The sequence below is a fragment of the Diabrotica virgifera genome, chromosome 1 (assembly GCF_917563875.1).
Source record: "Diabrotica virgifera virgifera chromosome 1, PGI_DIABVI_V3a".
NCBI lineage: Eukaryota > Metazoa > Arthropoda > Insecta > Coleoptera > Chrysomelidae > Diabrotica > Diabrotica virgifera.
Genome location: NC_065443.1, coordinates 318,828,573 through 318,844,663, shown reverse-complemented (window position 1 = coordinate 318,844,663; position 16,091 = coordinate 318,828,573). Strand labels below are relative to the sequence as shown.

At 30.2% G+C, this 16,091-nt stretch overlaps 1 protein-coding gene across 2 annotated transcripts in view; it reads left to right on the top strand.

The window, feature by feature from the left end:
• Positions 1-11,697: 11,697 nt before the first annotated feature.
• Positions 11,698-16,091, top strand: part of LOC114332654 (beta-1,4-galactosyltransferase galt-1) — a 226,806-nt gene continuing 222,412 nt past the window's right edge. The window contains exon 1 of one of the 2 annotated variants that reach the window (XM_050653548.1): positions 11,698-12,034. The gene's annotated coding sequence lies outside the window, so the exon portion shown is untranslated. The remainder of the gene's footprint in view (positions 12,035-16,091) is intronic. The other variant, XM_050653559.1, reaches the window with a different exon arrangement.

The following is a 16,091-nucleotide window of genomic DNA, read 5'->3' as shown; positions in this document are numbered from 1 at the left end:
TATTTTATTTATATACTACTCGTGGATACCAATAAGAAGCTATTTAGGTAAGATAAGGGTTATTTTTAATATTTCGTTGTGTTGTGCCTCACGAAATCCTAAAATACACACTGTAAGTATTCAACAATAGTTTTTAGTAAGACACGAAGGTCCTCACATACGCTGATTTCTCACTGTCTTGCTTTTCTTACTTTTTTTTCCTGATATTACAGGTTTTTAAACAAAGGAAACTTGACCATGCAAGCAAGCGTGGGTTAATATTGTACGGTATGCAAAATAAATAGTACTGAATCGCGTAAGCCTCAAATTTGTATGTACCATGAGCAGCTGAAATGTACTGGGTGGTTTCCGAACGTTGTTATAACGTATGTGAATGTCGTGTAATGTTAGATGCTTCAGGATGATACTCAGTTTTGGAGAAAACTATTTTATTTGCAGAAAGCAGAAAAATTTTTGCAGAAAACGGCCCAAGCTTAAAATAACTATGGTTTCAGCAGGACGGGGCAACTGGCAACCTGTCACACGGCCAGGGAGTCTCTTCGTATTCTGTGCGAACATTTTGGGGAGATCGCCACTAATCAGACATAACACCACCTGATACGTACATATGAAGAATGTTGAAGGATCCACCATCTGACGTTCCGGAATTGAAGACTAGAATTAAAGATTTTTTCGTGTCAGAGGGCATCTTTAAGACAAGAGTTCTAAGACAAGATATGAAGGAATACATGGAGGACTAGGCTTTAGAACAAGAAATGAATGTGGAGATAATAAGCTTAAATTAGCAACAGCATTAGATCTGGTGATTGTTAATACATTCTTCCAAAAGAGAGAAACTAAACTTATTACTTAAGAACTTACGGGAATGGTTCGAATGCAGTAGTGCAGAGCTATTTAGAGCAGCAGTCAACAGGGTCCGCATTGCCATGATGATTTCCAACCTTCAACAGAAGATGGAACTTAAAGAAGAAGAAGAAACGTATTACGAACAAAAGCGGACAAAGTCACTCTCAAATAGATTATTTCATGCAATGAAAGCAATATATGCCTACATCGATGTAAGTACTGCAAAAAACGTTAGTAAAGGAGTTTCAGAATAAGGAGACCTGGTGGTGGTTAAAGGTGTTCAAGAAAAAATAAAAGAGGAGAGAAAATTATATAAACAGTGGCAAGAAAATAGGTCGGACACAGTTCGTCAAAACTATACGGTCGCCAAAAAGAGAGCGAAAGTAGCGGTAGCAAAAGCAGAAGCGTATGCGAATCTATACGATTAATTTGATACCAGCCAAGGAGAAAAAACATGAAATAGCCAAATATAGAGTAAAGAAAGAGGTACGTATTTTTATTAGGTACCGTAAAACGGGGATACTTGATAAAACTTTTTTGAAACTTCGTTCTGCCACCAAATAAGTAAAAGATATTTTTGAAAGTAAAAATTATTGTGATGGTCAAAACGGTCTATAGATAATTTTTCCTTATTAAAAAAGTGTTTTGTCTTCTCCAGTTTTGCAAAAAAAATATTAATTATACATTTTAAAGTAGCCCCTCGATGGAGTTACTTGAAAGTAAGCCTTTAAAAAGTTAGTATTTCAAATAGCCCTTTTGTAGGGGCTACTTGAAATAGCAAAATAAAATAAAAACCTATTGTGTCCGAGTTTCATTAAAATCGATAAAAAAACACGGTTTTTAGAAATCGTCGTAATTGACAACAGCTTCGGGAATCACATCTTTTAATACTCTTGACAAATTGTCAAAATATGTATTAATCGTTTTATGGGCGACTTCGTTTAATCGACTGCGACATTCTCTTCGACAGCTGTTCTTTGTGCCGATTTAGGAACGTTAGTTTTGTTTAGTTTCGTTTAGTTTTGTTTAGTTTCGTTTAATTTTGTTTAGTTTTGTTTAGTTTTGCTTAGGTTTGTTTAGTTTTGTTACAAAAATCTCTCGCCCAGAAATCCCGTGTGATGGGGAAAGCAAAAATGTCTTTACCTCTTCTACAAAATTTCACCTTGGAAAAACGTAATTAACAAAACGTAATTAAAAATAAGACATTTTTTCCAATTATGGATAGGTGGCGCTATATTCGGAAAAAATATTATTGGAAATGGAAAATAAAAAAATTGAAAGTTCCCACTAAAATGGAAAACTTAACTTTTTTGGTTTTAGGACCCAACATACATCACAACCCAATAAGTCCCCATAACGCTCGAGTAACTGCAAATTTAGCATATTTGCCTCCCTTACTATATTATTCAGTGGTTCATGACATTTTAAAACTGATTAAACTTCCATATCAACTACCACCGAGTCATAGAATTAAATATTTTTATTCTGTGGTTGGAGCTTCCTGTTAAGTAAATTCAGGCATGGGTGGAAATAACAAAGAAAAAACTAGTTCATACTATTAAACCACTAAAATTCTATCTACCTCAGTCTACCTGTGTAGATATTTCTTTTAAAAATCTTTATATAGATTTTTAAATTATTATCATACAGATTTTTGAATATTCTAAAAGGTTTATAAAAGATAGCTGATGATAAATCCGTGAAAACAGACAGTTGATTTTGATTTGTTTTTTAAACAATCATAAAAAGAGCAGAAAGTAGTACCTATATTGTACAACAAGTGAGAAAAAATACATATTTCTCACGAGCGCAGAAGTTTGTTGAGCGCAAATCAAGCGAGGGAGAAATATGCCATTTTCTCATGTGTTGTACACTGTACTTTTTCTATGGATGCAGTTTAGTCAATTCAAAATTAAATAATTTAGGTGCTTTTAAGTAGGTATATTATATACATAATTTGAAATAAAATACATATACATGTAGGTATTTAATATTCTTAAAATTTATATACGTTATCTATTTAAAATTCTAATTAACAGTTATTTTTGGACAGTTTTTAAAGGTAATTCCTTGTAAGTTTTGCTTCAACACATTTTGTTTGACAACATTAGTTGTGTTTGTATTATGCATGTTACCCTGGAAACGGCGATCATATGATAATGTATGTAAAACTGCAGAGAACCCGTGAGAAAAAATATTTCTCACTGCAATGGCTGACTTTTCTCACTTCGTGAGAAATTTTTCGTTTTGAATGTATGTAAGTAGTGAGATAAGTTGCACATTGTATAGCATTCATAGAAAAATAGTATATTATACAACAAGTGAGAAAAAAGACATATTTCTCAAGAGCGCAGATGCCATTTTCTCATATATGTTGTACGTTTCTTTTTCTATGGATGCGGTTTTGTCAAGAGTTCAATCTTCAAAATTAAATTATTTAGGTGCTTTTAGGTATATTATACGCATAAATTGAAATAAAATACATATACATGTAGGTATTTAATATTCTCAAAATTTATATATTTTATTTATTTAAAATTATAATTAACAGTTATATTTGAACAGTTTTGAAAGGTAATTGATCCTGGTAAGTTTTGCTTCAACACATTTTGTTTGACAAAAATAATTGTATTTGTATTGTGCATATTACCATGGACACGGCGATCATATGTATGGAGAACCCGTGAGAAAAAATATTTCTCACTGCCATGGCCGACTTTTCTTACTGTGTGAGAAATTGTTCGTTTTGAATTTACCTATGTAAGTAGTGATAGAAGTTGCACATTGTGTATAGTATCCATAGAAAAAAATTTTTTTTTGCATATAAAACATTTCTTTTACACTGCGCGTCAGAGAAAACGCGTCATCATTTTTGATGTCTCGAAGTGATTTTTTAATATTTTATAGCCTTATTCTTTAACAATATCGCTGTAATAATATTGTTGATAGACAGGTAAATTGTCATTGTATACCGGGTGTACCAATATCAAACTGTGTTTTTTTCTCAAAGTACACTACGCCCTGTGAAAGATTCTAGCATTTATAAAATATTAAAGTTAAAACCCAACTTAGGCTCAGGTTTTCTTAACATTCTGTTTTTTGATTAATTCGCTTATGGTGGATAATAAAAAAGTTAGGTTTAACAACTAGCATGTTCTTCATCAATACAGTGTGTTTCTAAATAAGTGCGACAAACTATAAGGGGTAATTCTGCATGAAAAAATAATGACCGTTTAATGACCGTAATGGTAATGTCTTGAATACAAGTTACTTATTTTTGCGTAAGTAATCCGAATCTGCAATAAAAAAGGGTTCTTATTTAAGATTTTAAAATTACCCCCACCCCACCTCCAGGGTGTGGAGTGGGTGTCGTATTTGGGCCATTCGATAGATTTTTGAAAACTATTCAAAACGTATTTTTCAGTTTTTTGATCCGATGTATATTTCGCTAGATATTCGACCGTTCCGGTACTTTTTGAACACCCTATATATAATTATTACTATGTATAATTATCTATTTTTAATATTTCACCATTTATTTCTATGTAAAATCGTCCAATAAACACGATGGTTTAATTATTTTTCCGCTAGCTATTGTAGTTTTCGAGAAAATTGCGGATTCCTATTTTCCGATTCTTTCGGATTTCTCGGCATTTGCTCGGAAAACTAATTTCAGATTCGGATTCCTGAGGGTCGAAAATGTTTGCAAACGGTTTTCGTTTTCCGTCTTCTCTGTCAATTTTGAGCAGTTAAGAATATTTCAGTGGACTAGGAGTATGATATTTATTTTATTCTATCAATTCTAAATTTTATTTTAATAAAAATAGGGGAGTGCAATTAGAACGAAAACATGCATTGTTTCGGAATAATTCAAACAAGCTTATATTTTTCTAAAAACTTTTTTTGTTAGTTTATATACATGGTTCTACTCGCAGATTTGACCGCTAATTGTTTATTAATTGTTTAAACAATAACAACTGTTTTGTATAAATAATTTTAAAAATATTGTTGAATTGATCATTTTTCTTTGATCAAATATGTTTCTATTTTGTTTTTGGTTATACTGAATCCGAATATGGCATTACAATTTGAAAATTCTTATACACAAGCTCTTATACATTATGTTTGCGTAGCTAGGAACCATATGGAAAACTTTTCAACGAAAACTTTTCGTTTATAAATTTGCAAAAGTCTGTGTGTTATTGCGTTGCCGCTCCTGCAATACTTAGAGCAGGTGTATCGATGGATTCTTATGTAGTTTTGCCTTCTGAATCCAAATCTGAAAATGGCATTTCGATATCTCTAACCGTCTTCGAGATAATCGACCTCAAAGTCGAAAAAGTGACGTCACAATCCGGTTATTTCCTATACCGACGACGCACTAAACGTCAGCTCAAATGGTTGGTTAGGAAGTAGGCTACTTTTCAAAACGCTTAACATCAAACTCAATAAGTTACGAGTAGACTATAGTATTTTTACTACAAAAGCGATATTACGTAGGTCAAAATTTTTGACGTAAGAGAACTGTCAAAACATTAGAATGTGACTTTTCATTATTGACATGTTTATTATAAACATGGCAATAATGAAAAGTCACATTCTAATGTTTTGGCAGTTCTCTTACGTCAAAAATTTTGACCTACGTAATATCGCTTTTGTAGTAAAAATACTATAGTAATAATTATCTAGTAGTTTTACAAATGTTTGACATTTCTCTTCCAGAATTGAACAAGCGCTGTCGTATTTTTGTGTGACTATAAAAAAATCAATTTATTACCTACCTTCTTACATCTTACATCAAATATCGAATCTTGTGTAAGTAAACCGTTTATTCCTTTAATTTATTTGTAAATTCAGGTTATATATTGTACCTATATAAATTATTTTTGAAACTAAAAACCATTGACGCAATGCACAAGGTACCTATAATTATGTGACGTTTCTAATTAATGAATTTGAATAATTTTAACAATATTTGGTTATTTTGAATTATTATTTAATCTCAATTTGTTCAGCAAAGCGTAGTTTATTTACATTTGAGTTTGACACTTCGTCAATGTCAAACTAAATTTTAAATTAATTATTAATAAAACATCAATGACATTTGATAGTGAATTTAATTATTATATAAAATAAATAAGATGTTCAAAAATACAACTTGAGTATATTTTAAAAGCAATAATTTATTAAGTAGGTATATATTTACGAGTATACGGCCTACCCTTTATGATAAATGGACTGTTCCATTTGTTATGGAATTAAAATACAGGGTGTTCAGAAACTCTACCGACAAACGAAGACAGGAGGTTCCTCAGATAATTTTAAGACAATTTAACGCAATTCATCTAGTCCGAAAATGCTTCTAAAAGGAGGCTAATGCTAGAGCTATTTGAAGATGGCGTCTGGTAATTAGTTTATCTTAAATATCTCCAGAACGCTTCTATTTAAAAGAACAAAAATTGGTACACATATTATCTTCCAGGGATCAATCGATTTCATTAATTGCAAATTTCTAGTACCGGTCATAGGCGTCCGTTTGGGTAGGGCATCGGTTATATTATCGCATAACTTTTTTGTTTTCAATTTTTAAGCACTTTTGAGTCTGGATTATTAAAATGTAAGGCATTATAGTACTAAAAGGTACTCTTACTTTAAGTCGATAGGATACACCGTTTTCTAAAAAAATCGATTTGAAAATTTTTTGTTGTTTGAATATAAAAAAAATTTCAATAAAAAAAAACTATTTAGAAAAACCAAAATTGGTACATTTATTTATATTCCAGAGATGAATCGATTTTATTAATTGTGAATTTCTAGTACCGGTCATATGCGTCCGTTTTGGGTAGATCAACGGTTATTTTATCGCATACCTTTTTTGTCTTTAATTTTTAAGGATTTTTGACATTAGATTATTAGATTATAAGGTATTCTAGTATTAAAACTTACTCTTACGTTACACCGTAAAAATACACCGTTTTTTTTTATTTTCAAAATTTTTTTCAAATTCAGGAAACGAAAAATTTTCAAATCGGTTTTTCTAGAAAACGGTGTCCTACCGACTTAAAGCAAGAGTACCTTTTAGTACTAGAATACCTTACAATCTAATAATCCAGTATCAAAAGTGCTTAAAAGTTACAGGCAAAAAAGTTATGCGATAAAATAACCGTTGCCCCACCCAAAACCACCACCCAATGTCACCATAGATGGAATCGATTTATCTCTGGAAGATAAATATGTGTACCAATGTTCGTCTTTCCTAACTAAAAGCGTTCTGGAGGTATTTAAGAAAAACTAATTACAAGACGTCATCTTCAAAGAGCTCTAGCTCCCTTAGGAAGCATTTTCGGACTAGGTGAATGTGGTTAAATTCTCTTAAAATTATCTGAGGAATCTCCTGTCTTCGTTTGTCGGTAGAGTTTCTGGACACCCTGTATAGTCGGTTCGCTAAACTCGACACAACTGGCTAGTGATTTTAGTTGGTAATTTTTTTGTTTTTTGCGAATTTTGCCAAAATTGGCAAAATTACTAATTATTTAGTAATTATTAACTAATTAGTAATTATTTTTTTTTTGATTATTGACTAAAATCATTTGCCAGTTGTGTCTGAGTTTAGCGAACCGACGCGACGGTATATTAAATAATATTTTTTGGTATAAAAAATTATGGTCTGATATGAGGGGTGTAAAATCAAAGTCGGCAATCTCCCATTTGCATAATTTTGGGAAACCGCGAAAAACTGTAGAAACTAACAAAATTAACTTAAAACAATAAAACTGATGAAGAATTATAAAAAAATTTGTTTGTGATCGGATGTCCAGAACGAAGAGCTTAAGAAATGATTTCTTTTTTTTTAATATTTTAGTTTGGAGATTGCCGTTTTTGTTTGCAATGTTTGGAGATTGACGGATATGAAAATGATCTATAAGGATATTGCCAGCTTTGAAACTAATAAAACATCAGAGAGCCGGTTACTTAGTCAAGAAAAATATATTTTATATTGAACAATAATATATAAAACCAATTATTATTGATATGCATATTTACTTAAGCCAAAATATCCGGGATTTCGGGTATATATTCACAGGTTTCGACAGACTCTAGCTCTGGATCAGGATTCTCCACGTTCTCGTTTGCTTCTTATTCGCTTCCTTGCCTTTGTTGGTGTAACAGGAGACGCATTAACTTCCATGATAAAAAATTAATACTTTTTTTGTAAATAAAACTAATTTCTTAGGCACAATTAGGAAAAGCACAAAAACAATGTAACGACTCCCAAAACTAAAACAAATTGTAATGGCACGATATTACGTCAAATCTAACGATGTGTTGATCATGTGCGGGCGCTACTTGGTTCTTGTTGGCCGCAGCGGAGGTTGCCGTGTTTGGTACGCACTCAACTATGAATATTGCCGCTTTTGATCCCAATATGAATTTTTCACTGCGATTATTATACAATTAACACCTCTTTTGGTTCTTATAAATAGTTTTATTTAACAGATAATAAAAAAACACAACAGATGGCGTCCCTAACTCAAAACATGAAAAATTGGAGATTGCCGCCTTTGATTTTACACCCCTTGTTCGAAACTCTCACAAAATATTCACAAAATTCAAAGAAGTACGTTCCTTATTTATATTATTGTACATATGCGGCATTTCCCATCTCTAGTGACGTCAAAAATATGATTCTGTCACGTAAAAAAAACCCAAAAAACGTCAAAGTGACAATATAAAAAAAATTCATCTCCCGTAATTAGCAGATCATCTGGTTCAAGAAAGAAATTAGAAAAATAACCCCAAAAGAGACAAATATTTGTGTTTCTCTCCACATAATAATATAAAGGATAATTAAATAGAAGATACAAATACCCAGAGTCTCTCCCATTAAGTTTTTAGTAATCGTAAATTTGGTCATCTGATTCGTAGCAAAATTTGAGTGGAAATTCTCGTCATACCTAGGCAAGTGGTATTAAGTTGGAGGTAAGGACATTATTTATATTTATGAGCTCATAATATAAAGACATATCGGTCAACGGACTATTTTAGTGCGCGGAACATTTATGTAAGTTTAGATACAATACCGTAGTTTTTCTCGTAGTTTTCTTCGGACATTTTCATTAGATTTAGTTTATAAAATCTGTCATTTTTGTTTACTGTTCATAATTATTTATTTTTAGGTACATATTATTTTATTTATACGTATATATCTTCTTCTTCTTTTTCATACAGAGGAAGAATTATTTATATATGTATATATTTTTCACTTCTCTTTAATTTCATTGTTTGATTTAGAATAAATGTGTTAAATTCTTATCTTATCATAATTCATTGCTCTAAATTTATCCCTTTTGGAAGCAGTCTCGCTGGTACTTTTAGTGGTATCAGCTAATTACCTTTCTCAGCGAACCAGCACCTATAGAACCTGAGATTGGAACAATTTCATTAAAGTGGGGTCTATTTACCAGCCTCATAACACCCCTCATATGTGCAATTCTAATGGAAAAAAATATTTGAAGATTTTTCTCAAATTATGGATACCAACAACCTTTTCATTTATAACTCTTTTATTTTTAATTTGACGAAGAAAAGTTATTCTTCATAAAAAGTTATTCATGTTCTAAGATTTATGATGCAACCAACATATTATATAGTTTTATTAATTTTATACGAGGTATATAAAAATATATATTTAGAATATATAAAATACGTAAATAAACAAAGTTTTCGTTATGATAATGCTCGCATTTTCAGCTTGTTTATTATCAATTTTACGCAAAAAAGTTATTCTTCATAAAATACTTTGGATAGTCAAAAATCTAAAACTCAACCAGCAGCTATTAAATTTTATCAATTTTATACGAGTTATGTCAAAAATATGAATTTCTTTAAAGAGTAAAGTACCTTTATATTCCAGAATATCAAAATATACTATTATGAAAAGTTGTTTGAAATTAAAAACTATATTTTAATATACAATACATCATTCTAATCGAAAAAATTCAATTTTTTCTCAAATTACGAATACTTATCATCATTTTATTTCAATTATTATTGTAACTATTTTATTATCAATTTTACGAAAAAAAGTTATTCTTCATAAAATGCTCTACCTGGTCTAAAATCTAAGATACAACCATCAGATATCAAACTTTTTTAGTTTTATACGAGGTATGTAAAAAATATGAATTTTTCTTAAGAGTTAAGTGCCTTTATTATTCACAATATTTTAATTAGAAGGATGTAATTGAACACTGGAACATAATTTTTAATTCCAAACAATTTTTCTTAATAACAATTTTCGATATTGTGAATTATAGAGGTACTTTACTCTTGAGAGAAATTCATATTTTTTGACATACCACGTATAAAATTAATAAAATTTTATATTTGATGGTTGTATCTTAGATCATAATATGATGCAGAGTATTTTATAAAAAAATAACTTTTATTCGTAAGACTGATAATAAAAAAGTTATCAATAGGTTCCGAGTTACGCAGACATACTGTGTAAGAGCTAAAAAAAAATTTTTTTGAACATTTATTATTATTAAAGCTTATTATTAAATGTATTTTAGGTAAGTTTTCAGAAACAAGTTTTGATCACTTTGTATAAACATTTTTTTAGCTGGTAATTTTCGGTTTTTGTATTACATTTCTGTTATCTTTCTTAATTTTCTCAAAAAGAAATACTTAGTGTATTTCATTTCTAAAGTAAAATAATTTAGTGCATTTTAAAGACTACATCCTAAGCTTTAAAAAAGACCTATAAAACTGTAATAGACCTGTTCAAACTTGAGTAATACCGTCTTAAAGTGGTGTTAATTCTGTAAAACTATGAAGTTTTTAAAAATTACATTTTTTGAGACGTCGTATCATTTGAATTAAATTTTTGAGATTTTTTTTAATGAAACATCGTTTAGTAAGATGTTTGAACGGTAAGTTGTGCAAAATTGAGAGTTTTATAAGAAAAATTGTATTAATTACACATTTTTAAATCATTTTTAAACAAAATTCGTGTAAGTCTAACTTTCATCCCGCACCGTACTTATGCCCATACATTTTATTTCTTTTTATTATAACCAAAAGATAGCTTAATTATTCTTCTTTCATGTCCAATTTCTAAAATTGCATTTGATCGATCAGTTAAAGAATTACATTAAAATAATTCAACCGTGCTCTTCGCCGTACGCTAGTTTATAGTGCGCCAATGTTTATGAGAAGGGTGACTTTAGCGTTATCAATAAAAAATTATGGAAGCTACAGATTTAGTTTTAGAAAAATCTTTATATAAGTTTTTTTTTGTAAAAATTTCTGAATTTTTCAATGGTCATGTCAGTTTTTTTCTAAAATTTACATTTTCGGAGTTATTAAAAAAAACATCTAATTTCGCAGTTCATTATTGTTTAATACAAAATGAAGCACCCACTTCTCGAGTAGAACTTTTTGATATGTTGTTTATTAAACATTTCTTAATCAAATCACAAAAAGTTCTATCTTGTTTGATTTTTTCCGAAGTGAAAATCTAAATGCACTCCCCTAAAAGCATTATCTTCTTTCTAATAATTATAGGTATAATTTAGAGAGTATATTTTATATTTTGTAAATAAAAGCCCAATTAGGTCTTTTAGAGTAGACATTTTGGAGTTTGGAGTAATCACCCTGCACATTATGCATATTTATTATAAAACTCCACGGCTGGCTGTATCACTTGCCAGAATAGGGAAAGTCACTGCCATGCCATGCCATTCCATGTTTCCATCGATTGGCAAAAGGTAGTTTTGTCGCCATATCGCGCGCATGTCCATGAATCTACCCTTTTTTCGCTGAATATCGGCAAACCAGCTTCCTTTCAATGGCAAACCGAATTTAAGCATGCCCCTGTACGTTCCATCATACACCAAATAATAAAATAATGTTGAATGAAAAGTATTTAGATGCCATAACTTCCTGATAAATTTATTATTATTTTGTTTAGTTTGCGGTTTAGTGTAAAATGTGGTTGAAGACCGAACGCTTCCGATTGTGCATGTGTCGTATTCGGTGTTTTTTGGCATTTGCATTTGCAGATTGACTTGGTCAGCTGTTACAGATGGAGTGTTGTGTTTATTTGTGAAAAACTAAAGAACAATCGCGAGTTTTGTGTTACAATGTATCGAGATAAATGGTTTGACAATACGATCGTGTAAAGGTAAGATCGAATGACACAATTTTATTCACATATCTAATCTAAATAACATCGTTTTGAATCAAATTTCTCATGACGATATATTTGTTGCCTATTATGAAGATTTTTATTTATATACCTAAATGAATTTGACCAGTTGCTCTACTCATTTTTGACTCTACACTCTACAATATGTATTAGTGTTTTTTCCTTTGTAGTATGTAACTATTTTGGCCTTAAGGAAATTACAGCCCTATGCTCATAATCGAGTCATTTTTGAATTAATATAGGTATTAATCCTTCAAACAAATATATTACAAACAAACAACCTGTCCCAAAATATATAAAACAAAAATATTGCTTTGATGTATTGTTCTGGGGCTGAAATATGGAGAATGAATGTAGAAATGTTGAATGGCTGAAATGTTGAAATATTACAAAAGATTCTCACAAAAGTGAGATCTCTTTTGCATTTCTCCTTTTCCATTAAGTACTGTTTTTATTTTTCGTTCCTCTGGATCAGTCTTTTCCTTCTTCTATTTTGTTTTTATTTCCTAGTTCTTAGCGGTATTCTTGTCCCGTCCTTTCTTTGTCTATGTCCATACCAGAATCATTTTCGGTTTTCTATTTCATCATTTGGTATCTCCTTCACATGCATTAAGTAGTTCTATAATTCGTTCATTTCTCACTTTGTCCATTAGTGTTATCTGCACCTTCTTCTCCAAAAATGTGCAAATTTCCATTGCATTTATTTTGTTTTCCATTCTTTTATTTGTCACCCACTTTCCCACTTATCTGACAATATCTGAGCTATATAGTGAGCCGCTTTCCACTATTGTCTTAAAGATTTGTTATTTAGTTTTGCTTGTAATATATAGTCGCTGTCGGTACTACACACACAGAGACTCGGAAACGGCTTGCACGATTTTTATAGATTCTTATTCTTGATGGTAATGGTCTTCTAATGTGGTCGATACTATAGTCGTAATTACATTGTTGTCAGATATTCCGTTTTTCCGGAAATCTAATGAACTTTCCTATTTCAAATGGAACACTGTATGTTTTTGCTTTTGAAGTTCTTAGGAAGTACTGATTATTTTAAAATCTTTTTATATACTTTGCTTGGTTGTTGTCACGGACTCCGAAAATTTTGTAATCCATTTTAAAAATAGTTCTAGGCTACCTAGACACCTGAAATTTTCAGGATAGCTTAGAACTAGCTAACAATGCAATATTTAACTGCTATTATACAGGGTGATTAATTATATAGTGGGGTGAAGCTCCGTAGATCCGGTATAGTAATGTATAGCGATAAAACTTAATAACAAAAATTGTAGCGAACTTTGAGCTTTACATTACAAAATTAGTTAGAATGTTACAGGGTGTTCGATACCATAGTGGCAGACCAAACTTATGTTTTTTTAAATAGAACACCCTGTATTTTATTTTATATTCGAAATCTTTGTAACTTTTTGATTACAAAAATATAAAGGTTTGGTATATTATACGGGGTATTTTCAAAGTTATAACCAATTTTCTATGAAAATCGTAACAAGTTTAACTACATGTACATATAAATAAAAGCAAGCACAATTTCAATGGTTTATTGACATCATATTTTTTTATTTATTGTCAAAATTTTGTAAATGTTTGTTTTGCTAATTTTCTTTATATTGAATACAGGGTGAGTCAAAACGCAAGTACATTATATTCTCAGTTATTTTAAATAGATTACCTGTATTTTATATCATTATCGAAAAGTACCATTACTATACTATAATTTTTGTATAACATTCCCTATGTGTAAATTTATTAGTTTTCGAGATATTTTCATTTTTCAGAGCAAAATATTAATAATTACGGGTCTAAATCTTTCCAAATTTTAAGTAAGCCATGGCTGAATAATTGTCTTAGGGCCGGTTGTTCGAACGCTAATCAAAAATGATCATTGTCAAATATTTAATTACTGTCACAACTGTCAATGTCAACTTTGATTGGATTGCTGAAAACATAATTATTAATGAACAATTATGAAATTAGTTAATCAATTATGTTAATAATTGTTATGTTAATTGATTAACTAATCATAATTTATAATCATATGCGTTTTCAGCAACCCAACAAAAGTTGACATTGACAGTAATTAAATATTTGATAGTGATCATTGTTGAGTAGCGTCCGAACAACCGGCCCTAAAACTTACAATTTACGATTACTGATTATCAATCTGTAATCAAAGTTGGCTACAATTTTTGTTATTAACTTTTATTACTATCTATTACTTATAACGGATCTACAAAGCTTTACCCCACTGACCAATCACACTGTATGGATAAATCGATTTTTTTTTAATTTCAAACTATTTTAAAAATGTGACGAATGCAATGATATTTTAAAGTACGTTAATAAATCGATATCTACAAATTGATGGTGCCTCAGTGGCATTAGACTGCACATCGAGAGGTCCCCAGTTGGAACCCAGCTGTTGCGTATCTTTTTTTAAATTGTTTTAATAAATAATTACAAGTTTATATACTTAAAATTATATATACCATTTTAAACAACCGTGGTATGGTAAAAAATATAGTGGAATCATAATTATAAATAACAGTTAATACATCCAATAAAAATTCATATTTTGTCATGTTGTGTCCTACATATGTACATGTACATGTACAATAACAAAACCTTGGTATTATAAAATATTTATTTATGAAACAGTTCGTGAAGTATGCTTTTTGCGAACGCACTCAATTTTTAGAGCACGAGCGACAACGGAGCGGGTGCTATAAATTGTGTAAGTTCGCAAAAAGTACTTCACGCACAGTTTCATACAATATTTTATCTACGATAAACAAATAAAAAAAGCTGTAACTCTTCGTCAATGGAATTCGTTTCTATTCTACAATTTTTAGAACTTTGACATTTAAAAATTCTAACTACTGTCAAACCACAAAACTGTTAAAACTTTTGTTGTAATTCATTGCTCATAATATTGTCATCACCATGACAACGCGAAAGTTAAGGATTGTCACCATGACAACTCGAAAGTTAAAAACATTGCGAAAAAGTAAATCCCATTTAAAACACATTGTTACTTCACGCACACTTTAAATCCTTCACTCACTGCTATCTCTAATGACAGTTTTCACAAACTAAAAACTTATACATAATACGACATAGAGAGTTACTTTATAAAGTACTTTATATTTACTCTATGTCATATTATGTATAAGTTTTTAGTTTGTGAAAACTGTCATTATAGATAGCAGTGCGTGAAGAGTTTAAAGTGTGCGTAAAGTAACAATGTATTTTAAATGGGATTTACTTTTTCGCACACTTTCAATGGGTTTTTTGGCACACTTTCATATAATCAAATATCCTTAACTTTCGCGTTGTCATGGTGATGACAATATCAGCAATGACTTACAACAAAATTTTTGACAGTTTTGTGGTTTGAAAGTAGTTAGGATTTTTAAATGTCAAAGTTCTAAAAATTGTAGAATAGAAATGAATTCCAGTGACGAAGAGTTACAGTTTTTATATTTGTTTACATAGATAAAATGTTGTATGAAACTGTGCGTAAAGTACTTTTTGCGAACTTACGCGATTTATAGCACTCGCTCTGTTGTCGCTCGTGCTCTAAATATCGAATACTTCACGAACTGTTTCATAAATAACTATTTTTATTAGAGTGTAATTTTTGGAATTTTAAGCATTTTATCGTTAAATCGTGTATCGTTAAATTATTTTATATTCTTTCCTATAAATAATAAAAAGGATTTATTATAAAATGTTCTTTTTTATAAAAGTGTAATTATTTCATGTAATATTCCCTATACCTAAATGTCGTAATTTCGGAGTTATTTCTACATTTATTTTTAATAAATTTTATAAACAAATTATAAAAATTAACGTTTTCGGCCCAGACAGTCACTATTTTAGGTTCTTTGGATCATTGGGAACAAAAAACGTTTTTTGTAATTTTTCTCTAAAGTTAATCGTTTTCGAGTTATAAACAATTTAAAACTGAAAAAAAAAATCGAAAAATGACGATTTTCAAGGTTTAAAAACACAAGTA